The following is a 9,851-nucleotide window of genomic DNA, read 5'->3' as shown; positions in this document are numbered from 1 at the left end:
CTGGTCTGGTAACCTTGTACCTCTTCTACAGCAAGACACCTGTTTCTCTCTCTCTGTCTCACTATAACTTTTCATCATCCACCTCCTCCAATGCCTCCTCACCTCTCAAAATAGATTTGATTTTTTTGGTCTTGCAAGTACTTGGTGACCCTGTCAGTGCAGGTGCCACTTAAAAGCATCCAGTCCACACTGTAAAGTGGTAAGCATTTGGAAGAGTATCCAGGTGTAAAAACCTTGCCTAAACTGATCTCACCTGTGCTTGTGCCACATAAAAAGCACTAAGTCCACTCTGCTGTGTTGTTTGTGTTAGGAAGAGCTCTCAGCTGTAAAAATCCTGCCAAAAACAGTTACAGAAGTCTGGTGCAGGCTTCTGTCTAGCCAGCTCTTGTCAGACCATTCCACCCATGCCAGCATGGAAGATGAACATTAAATTATGATGAAAGCTATAGTTTCATGGACAACTCATCAGACTCTAGTCCGAGTACAAAATTAACTTTTCACCTATTGGAGGTGGAAAGTTGTTACAGCCAAAGGTCAAAGGATCATCAGAGAATAAAAGGTCCAGCAAGTGAGGATGAGTTATCCTCTCTAGACCAACTAAATGGAGAATGAGGTACCTATCCTTTCTAATGGATCATAAGGACTTTTCCAAGTTCAATCAGTGAATGGGGAATCCCATGTTTGCTGCAAGTAGCCCTTTAAATGGATGCATGGTGTGAATATTTCTTGGTAAGTATTCAGTGACCCAAGTTTTAGAGAGTCTTTAAGTATCTTAGTTCACTCAGCTATGCAAAGCTTGCAGCACCTGTTCCCATTCATGTAGAGGCCCAGCCATTCTAAGATCTTCCACTACATACTGGATGGGGTTCCTGATCTTTGAGGTGCTACAAATATGAGAATAATATAACATTCTTATATAATTCTTATGCAAAGAGGAGTTCCACATGTGTATCCAGCCCTAGAATATACCTTACTGTAGAACAACATGTGGTAGCCAAGCAACTACATAACAGCTCTTTAATGCATGTTACAAGGTTTTTACTCGAATTATACTAAATATATATATATATATATATACATATATGATGATGATCATCATCATCATTTATCGTCCGTTTTCCATGCTAGCATGGGTTGGACAATTTGACTGAGGACTGGTGAACCAGATGGCTACGCCAAAATATATATATATATATATATATATATATATATATATATATGTATGTATGCATATATAGGGAGAATTCACAAAATAACAAAAGACCAAGACAGGTGGTGTAGAAAACAAACAGATGTATTCTACCTTTCTACATTCTTTTGGACTTTCTACACTCCGGCTGCACCTCTCCTGCCTGTGGATTACTCTGGACTCTTCTGTATATATATATATATATATATATATATATATATATATATAAATTCACAGATAATAAGCAATGAAATAGAAGAGTAGAAAGTAATGAAATAAGGAAATAAAGTTCACAGTTCATTTTCCAAAGGGTATAGATGTTAATCCGCATGTCCTTAGGTAAAATTCAAGGTAAATCCAGGCAGTATTACAGCAAAGTATGAGTAGTGTATTCACAGAATTTTATATATGTGTGTGTGTGTCTATGTATGTATATATATATATGTATATATACACACACACACTCATATGTAAATAAATACATACAGCCATGCATACATATGTATAGAAAATGAACAAAAAGTGAGATAATTCATTCACAATCAAAATTATTAATCTGATGCTCAGAGAAATGGAAAAACTTTTAATCATGATGTTTTGAAAATTGTCATTCTTGGGGATTAAATGTAGAGAGAAAAGAGAGGTGAAAAGACAAGAAAAAAAATGAAAAAAATGAAAGATAAAAAGCAACCAAAGTAAAGGGGATTATATGAAGCATATCTTCTTGGTGACTGCTGACTGACCAGAAGTTGAAGGGGTAGCTAAAAAGAGTATGCACACTGACTCAAATATGCATATGTATGTCCTTTTATTGTAGCTCTTGCTCTTATTTGTGTCTGTCTAAAATGAGCAGGTGATAGAAAGTAGTTTCAGAGATGGTCAAGAGCTAATTCTAGTAGGTCAATCAATTGCATGGGGGTTCCATATTCGGTACATTTAAATATTAATACACTCTTCGTTTACCGGAAAGAACCACAAGATAGATTCTTCAAACTGAATCAACTGGCAGGAAACAAAGGGATTGACCAAGTACAAGATGGCTGGATTAATCCATAGTTTCAGTTGGTCGTGTCTGGGAATCCATCCAAAAAGTCTAATGACAGTTGCTCGTAATTGGACCCTGTGGAGGAGGTACCTAAAGACTCTATCCCCACAGCCCTACCAAGAATAACAGGCAGAGAAGATGAATGGATGGATGAATGGCTGGCTGGCTGGCTGGCTGGTTGGATGGATGGATGGATGGATGGTTGGCTGGATGGTTGGCTGGCTGGCTGGCTGGCTGGCTGGATGGATGGATGGCTGGCTGGATGGATCGATCGATCGATGGATCGATGGATCGATGGATCGATCGATCGATCGATGGTGGGCTGTCTGGCTGGCTGGATGGATGGATGGATATACTCCTTATTGTTCAACCTCACTTCAACATTGATTAACAAACCTATATTAAACACATTCCAGCCTTGACTATCATTTTTTTTTTCATTATTTATCGTATTTAGGAGTATGTTATCTAATATATGCTTTGTTTTGTTAAGAGGATAGGGTATGGCTTAAGTGAAACTTGAATCTTTCTAGTTAGCTCTACAAAAGCTTGCAGAGGCTTCCTCCTTGACTTGTGTAAGTATTTAGATGTTTACATTGGTGCTTAGCAGAATTAGAAATCAATAATGCACGCAGGAAAAAAAATTTTAAAGTAGAAAAACAAAAAGAAAAGAAAGAAAGAAAGAAAGAAGAAAAGAAACAAACAAACAAACAAACAAACAAAACCCAGACAGCTAGATAAGTCTAGAGTATGATAAATACAAGTGAGTAGTAGACAGGTCAGGAGTGGTAAGGACAAGTACTGACCAACATCAGACAAAGAGATACATATGTGAGAAGAGAGTTAAAGGGAAGAAAAGAGAAGAGGAGGGGGAGAGAGAGAGAGGGAGGTGGTAGGTGACATACACATAACCATAGTCAAAAGCAGAGGCAGGTGGTCAAATTGAAACAGAAGTGAAAAAGAAAAAAAAAGGAAACAAATAAATGTATAAACAGAATCTGGGAAAAATTCTGTATGGTCTAGCAGGAAAAAAAAAATAATAAAAAAACCAATAACAGTTGTAAATAAGATAACATCTCTCCATAATTGGGCATAAACATATTTTATGTGCAGGAATGGCTTCATGGTGAGTAGCTTGCTTACCAACCATATGGTTCCAGGTTCAGTCCCACTGCATGGCATGTGGTAAGTAGCTTGCTTACCAACCATATGGTTCCAGGTTCAGTCCCACTGCATGGCATGTGGTAAGTAGCTTGCTTACCAACCATATGGTTCCAGGTTCAGTCCCACTGCATGGCATCTTGGGCAAGTGTCTTTTACTGTAGCCTCGGGCCAACCAAAACTTTGTGAGTGGATTTGGTAGATGGAAACTGAAAGAAGCCCATATATATATATATATGTTTGTATGTCCATGTTTGTCCTCCCACCATTGCTTGACAACTAATGCTGGTGTGTTCACGTCCCCGTAACTTAGCGGTTCAGCAAAATATACTGATAGAATAAGTACTAGGCTTATACAGAATGAGTCCTGGGGTCGATTTGTTCGACTCAAGGCGGTGCTCCAGCATGGCTGCAGTCAAATGACTGAAACAAATAAAATAGTAAAAAGAGTAAAAATTGAACAGTAAAACCTGATGACATGTCTACATATACACACATAATATGTACATGCAGGTGTTTATATACACATGTGTGTATGTATGCATGTGTATTTTAAATGTATGTATGTATGTACATATTTATATGATTGCCTTTAAAGGCTTTTATGTAAACATTAGCTGACCACGTGCCTGTCCTGCATGCCAATAATCACATGTACAAACATTCACATACTTCCCTTGTACACGCACACACATACACACATATACTCACACAGAGTTGAAACACTGATTTTTTCACCCCTTCCTTCCTTATTCATCAATCACCCCTTCCTTTCTCTCATTGCTATTACTTTCTCTCACACCCTCTCAGTCAGGGCTATTTACTCTCACTACTTCTTCACTGAATAACTTTTTTCTCTCCTCCTTCGCGTCCAGTGTGATTCTGGACAAATACATATATATATATATATATATATATATATATATATATTCTTTTATTCTTTTACTTGTTTCAGTCATTTGACTGCGGCCATGCTGGAGCACCGCCTTTTAGTCGAATCAAATCGACCCCAGGACTTATTCTTTGTAAGCCTAGTACCTATTCTATCGGTCTCTTTTTGCCGAACCGCTAAGTTATGGGGACATAAACACACCAGCATGGGTTGTCAAGCGATGTTGGGGGGACAAGCTCAGACACACAACATATACACACATACATATGTATATACATATATACGATGGGCTTCTTTCAGTTTCCATCTACCGAATCCACTCACAAGGCTTTGGTCGGCCCAAGGCTATAGTAGAAGACACTTACCCAAAGTGCCACTGAACCCGGAACCATGTGGTTGGTAAGCAAGCTACTTACCACACAGCCAATCCTGCGCCTATTATATACAACAACCTCGAACCCATAAGAGTAAACAAGAGAGACAGAGATGGGCAGAAACCAGGAAAATGCCCCTTGTATTTGAGTACTATGCAAATATTTTTTTTAAAAACTTTTCTTTTAATTTTTCTAAAATTTAATTGTTTTCCATACTTAACAGTTGAAAAAGTTCTATTGATTGAAACCGGTACTGAAGTGTTTTTAATATATATATATATATATATATACACAAATATATAAAAACACTACACTCATTATTATATTAGGAGATATATATATACATGCACAAATTTTATCTTGTATACTGTCAATGTTTTTAACTTGCTCTCTCCAGTCTTTCCAGTTCACACACATGTATTGTATTATATAATAAATGATTAAGTGATTAAGTAAATAGAACATGGATTTGTTATAAAGACTATTACCAAATCCATGTTCTGTTTACTTAAACAATTATCTCAGCTAACACAACAGAATTCCTGAAGCAGGTCCACTGGAAATATACGCCAACTGTGGATGACACCAGGTAGCCCAACCCATGCTAATGCTTTACTCAACACATCAACAGACTAATTGACATATATATTAGTCCAAAATATTACATATTATATTACACACACACACACACACATGTATGGTTCAGTTGGTTTCAAATATGCTGGCTGTGGTTATTAGATTGGTAGCTTCCAGCATGTAATTAACTAGTAGTTTACACAGAGGGAACATTAATAAATTTAGTTAATTAATCAATTAGCAATATTCCATCCTTTCATTGTAAAATAAGGAACAATTGTTTAAAGATAACAAGTTCTCTACATCTCCAATCTTAATAGTAACATTAGTCACATACAGCATGCAGTAAATATATACAGTAAAAGGATAAGAATGGATACTAGCAATCCATTCTGTGCTGCACATGTTTCAGTAGCATGGTGCTTTATTCATTACTGTGCATTACATCTGAAGTAGTTATGTTGCATCCTAGAGATTTAGAATAAGATTGGTCTCTGAGGATGACACAAAGGACAAAAGCAGAATATTTTTGCTATAACATCAAAAAATCTGTTATGTAGGCAAGTGTATATATATATATATATATATATATATATATATATATATATATATATGTGTGTGTGTGTGTGTGTGTGTGTGTGTGTGTGTATATAATGGAATAATTACTATGATGCATTGTGTAGAATATATTGTATGAAAGATTGTGGGTAAGGCCAAAACAATGCAAAGTAAATGCAAGATAAATCACAAGAAAACAAATATGTGAATTAATGTAGACTTAACTTATATTTAATATTTTGGGGTTATGACCTCATTTTCAAGAAATTATCGAATGTTGCTGATGTGCGTGTGTGGAGTGGATATGCGCAGAAAGGTGTTGCTATAGCAACCAGCTAGCTTCCTGTAACTCTCTTCTATTGTTGATCTTAAGTTTCTTTTGGTGTATGAGGAGACCTCAGAGATTCTAAAGTTGCCCCTGTTCTACTGTGTTGCCTTGATGTGCACTGGGAATTCCCGGGCCTGGCATTTCCGTAGTTGTTTTTTCACGGAAGTGTCTGCCTTCATATACAGATTAAGGAACACATGCAGGCATACACTTCAATGAAGAAGCATCTACAGAAATGCCAGACCAGGGAATTCACAGTGCACATCAAAGCAACACAGCACGTTCATATATCTATACACACACACACACACACACACACACACACACACACACACATTCACATTTATTTACATACATTTACACACATGCACAAATCATCACATACACACATGTCAACATACATACGTATACGCACACCTATGTATATATGTATGTATGCACAGATACATTAATATATTGTATTATCCTGTACGTAGAAATAACACTTACAAAATTGTGTGGCTACATTACTATAGCCTGTTCCATAGGTGAAATGTTTGGTGCTTATAATGGAATGCTTGATATAGCAAAGCACCATTTGATAGCAAGCACTACACATCTGTTGATGGGTGTTACACTACCATTACTAAAATGTATGCACAGTATATGCTGCAAACTGCATACATCTTGAAGCACAATAAACACATGCAACATACACTCGTTGTTTACATGGTGAGAAACATGTTTCACAGACAGCACTATTGCCAAACACTGGCAAACGCCACTGTCTGAATTTATACAAAGGAATGACTTTGATAAGCCTAAAAATATTCAATTATTCGCTAGATTAGTTGTTCCCATGTGACCTTTGTATTTCCCTCATCGCCAAATACAATAAACACATGCGTCATACGCTTGTCTGTTTACATGGTAAGAAATGTGTTTCACAGACACCACTATTAGTGAACAACAGCAAACACCACTGTATGAATTAATACAGAGGCATAATTTCAGTAATTCTAAAAATATTTAGTTAATTGCTAGATCAGTGGTTCCCAAACTTTTTTTGCTGTGGAATCCTCCATGGTTCACCTTAGTGGTTCAGCAAAAGAGACTGATGGAATAAATACTAGGCTTACAAAGAATAAGTCCTGGGGTCAATTTGCTTGACTAAAGGCGGTGCTCCAGCATGGCTGCAGTCAAATAACTGAAACAAGTAAAAGAATAAAAGAATATATATATATATACACTTGGAAACGGATGCATGGTGTTCTGTCAAATAATGATATAAATTATATATACACATACACATGCATGTACGGGTACAGGACACTGCCAACAGTAAACAACATGAAACATGAAAGCAAATAAGTTCAACACGCAAACAAAGAGAGAAACAGATATAAAATAGGACAAGTAACACAAAGAACGACCCCTCATCAGTTGTCAGCCGTCCATCTACTCCTCATTTGAGCATTGAATCATTAGATTCTAGCAGAATCATTAGCATACCAAGCAAAATGCTTTGTGGAGTTTTGTCCGACTTTGCATTCCTAGTTAAAATTCCACCAAGGTCAACTTTGCCTTTCATCCTTTCAGTGTTGATAAAATAAGTACCAGTTCAGTACTGGGGTCTACATAATCAACTTGCCTCTTCCTCTTCTGAATGTGCTGGCCTTGTGCCAAAATTTGATACCAATATTACCATTTTTTCTCAAGGATACTGGAATCATACACATACATAACCATTTTGTGTTATGCAGTGTTTTCTTTCCCAGTTGGGTTTTTTGTTTTTTTGTTTTTTTGTGGTATGTTCATCCTTCACTTCTGGATTTAGTTGGGAAGTCATCAAGAAGTGTAAAATTTCTTGAGGCATTCACTACAAACCTGCAGGATATTATCCACGTCGTTTTTAAGCACTTGGTTGTATTTATTTTTTCTGTCAATGTTTAGCAGGTGCTGTTTGAATGTTATCATACAGCAGTCAAAAGGCTCTCAGTACTGATCTCTACCTCCCTCTTTCCCTCTGAGGCAGTGTCTGTCAATATCACTGTTTCTATAGAAATTTGCAATGGATGTCAGGATCATGTAAGTTTTAATATCTATGGACTGAAGAGCAGTGAGATGGCAGAATCATTTGCATGCCAAGCAAAATGCTTAGTGGCATTTTGTTTATCTTTACATTCTGAGTTCAAATTCCACCACAGTCAGCTTCGCTTTTCATCTTTTCTAGACCGATAAAATAAATATCAGTTGAGCACTGGAGTCAATAAAATAAGTACCAGTTGAGCACTAGAATCAATGTAACAGACCTAACCCTGACCCTGAACTCGCTGGCCTTGTGCAAACAATTTGAAACCAATATCTATGGAGTGGATTTCCAGTTACGAATCTGAAATGTAGGTATTATTAGTGGTATTGCAAGCAGAGTTGTCTTAACAGTATTATAGGCCCCAGGCAAATAATTGCACTGGGTCCTATTGTATTTATTTATTGACAGAAAACTACATCATATATGGGTCCCTAGACCTGTGAGGCCCCTGGGCAACTGCCCAGTATGCCAATGTCTTCAGATGGCACAGACTGCAAGTGCATTGTGGGATATCATCTTGTAGCAAGAGGAAGCTCTGGTGGTTGTATCCTTTTAGTTTGGTGTAATATTATATGGCTATTCTATCTTTGTTCACATCTTTATATGATATATTTTCATCAGTGCTTATAGTGTGGAAAAGATAGAGAGATAGATAAATAGATAGATAGATAGAGAGAGAGAGAGAGAGAGAGAGAGAGAGAAGAGAAACCATTCATTCAAAGATTTGGAGTTTCAGAACAGTTTTTTTCCATATTCAATTGTTAAATATGGAATAATCACAGGTATGGCTCTGTACTGAAGAAGTTCACCTCTCAACACCATGGTTTCAGGTTCAGTCCATCTGTGCAGCACCTTCAGTAAATATCTTTTACTATAGCCCCAAACTAAATAAAGTCTTACAAGTAAATCTGGTAGATGGCGACTGAAAACCTGTTATATATATTGCATATGTGTATATGTGCATGCGTGTGCATGTGTGTGTGTGTGTGTGTGTGTGTGTGTGTGTGTGTGTGTGTATCTGTGTGCATTTATCTTTTTTACCTTATACTTTTTACTTGTTTCAGCCATTAGATTGTGGCCATGCTGGAGTGCCACTCTGAAGAGTTTAGTCAAACACATTAACTCCAGGTTCTTATTTTCTAAGCCTGTTACTAATTCTATCATTCTCTTTTGCTGAACAATTAAGTTACCGGGTCGTAAACAAACCAACACCAGTTGTCAAATGGCAGGGATAAACACATACAAAAAGACACGCACACATATATGATGGGTTCCACAAAATCCTCTGACAATGTTTTAGTCAGCCTGAGGTGAAAGTAAAAGACAGTTGCTGAAGTTGAAACACAGTAGGACTGAACTTAGAACCATATGGTTGGGAAGCTAACTTTATACCATACTGCCAAGCCTGCCCCAACCCACACAGTCATGCCTTTGTTATATCGGCATATATATTTACAGTTGTTTCAGCGCCACATGCTCTGCAAATCTTGTAGGTGCTCCTTCAGAGTAATAGCAGCCTAACAGATGCTGGTATCGATATATCATTACATACTCTCTTTCTCTTTTACTTGTTTCAGTCATTTGACTGCGGCCACGCTGGAGCACCGCCTTTAGTCGAGCAAATCGACCCCCCCGGGACTTACTCTTTGTAAGCCTA

This window comes from Octopus bimaculoides, chromosome 2 (genome assembly GCF_046866305.1).
Source record: "Octopus bimaculoides isolate indiv1 chromosome 2, ASM4686630v1, whole genome shotgun sequence".
Classification (NCBI taxonomy): Eukaryota; Metazoa; Mollusca; class Cephalopoda; order Octopoda; family Octopodidae; genus Octopus; species Octopus bimaculoides.
This window is presented reverse-complemented; position numbering follows the sequence as displayed.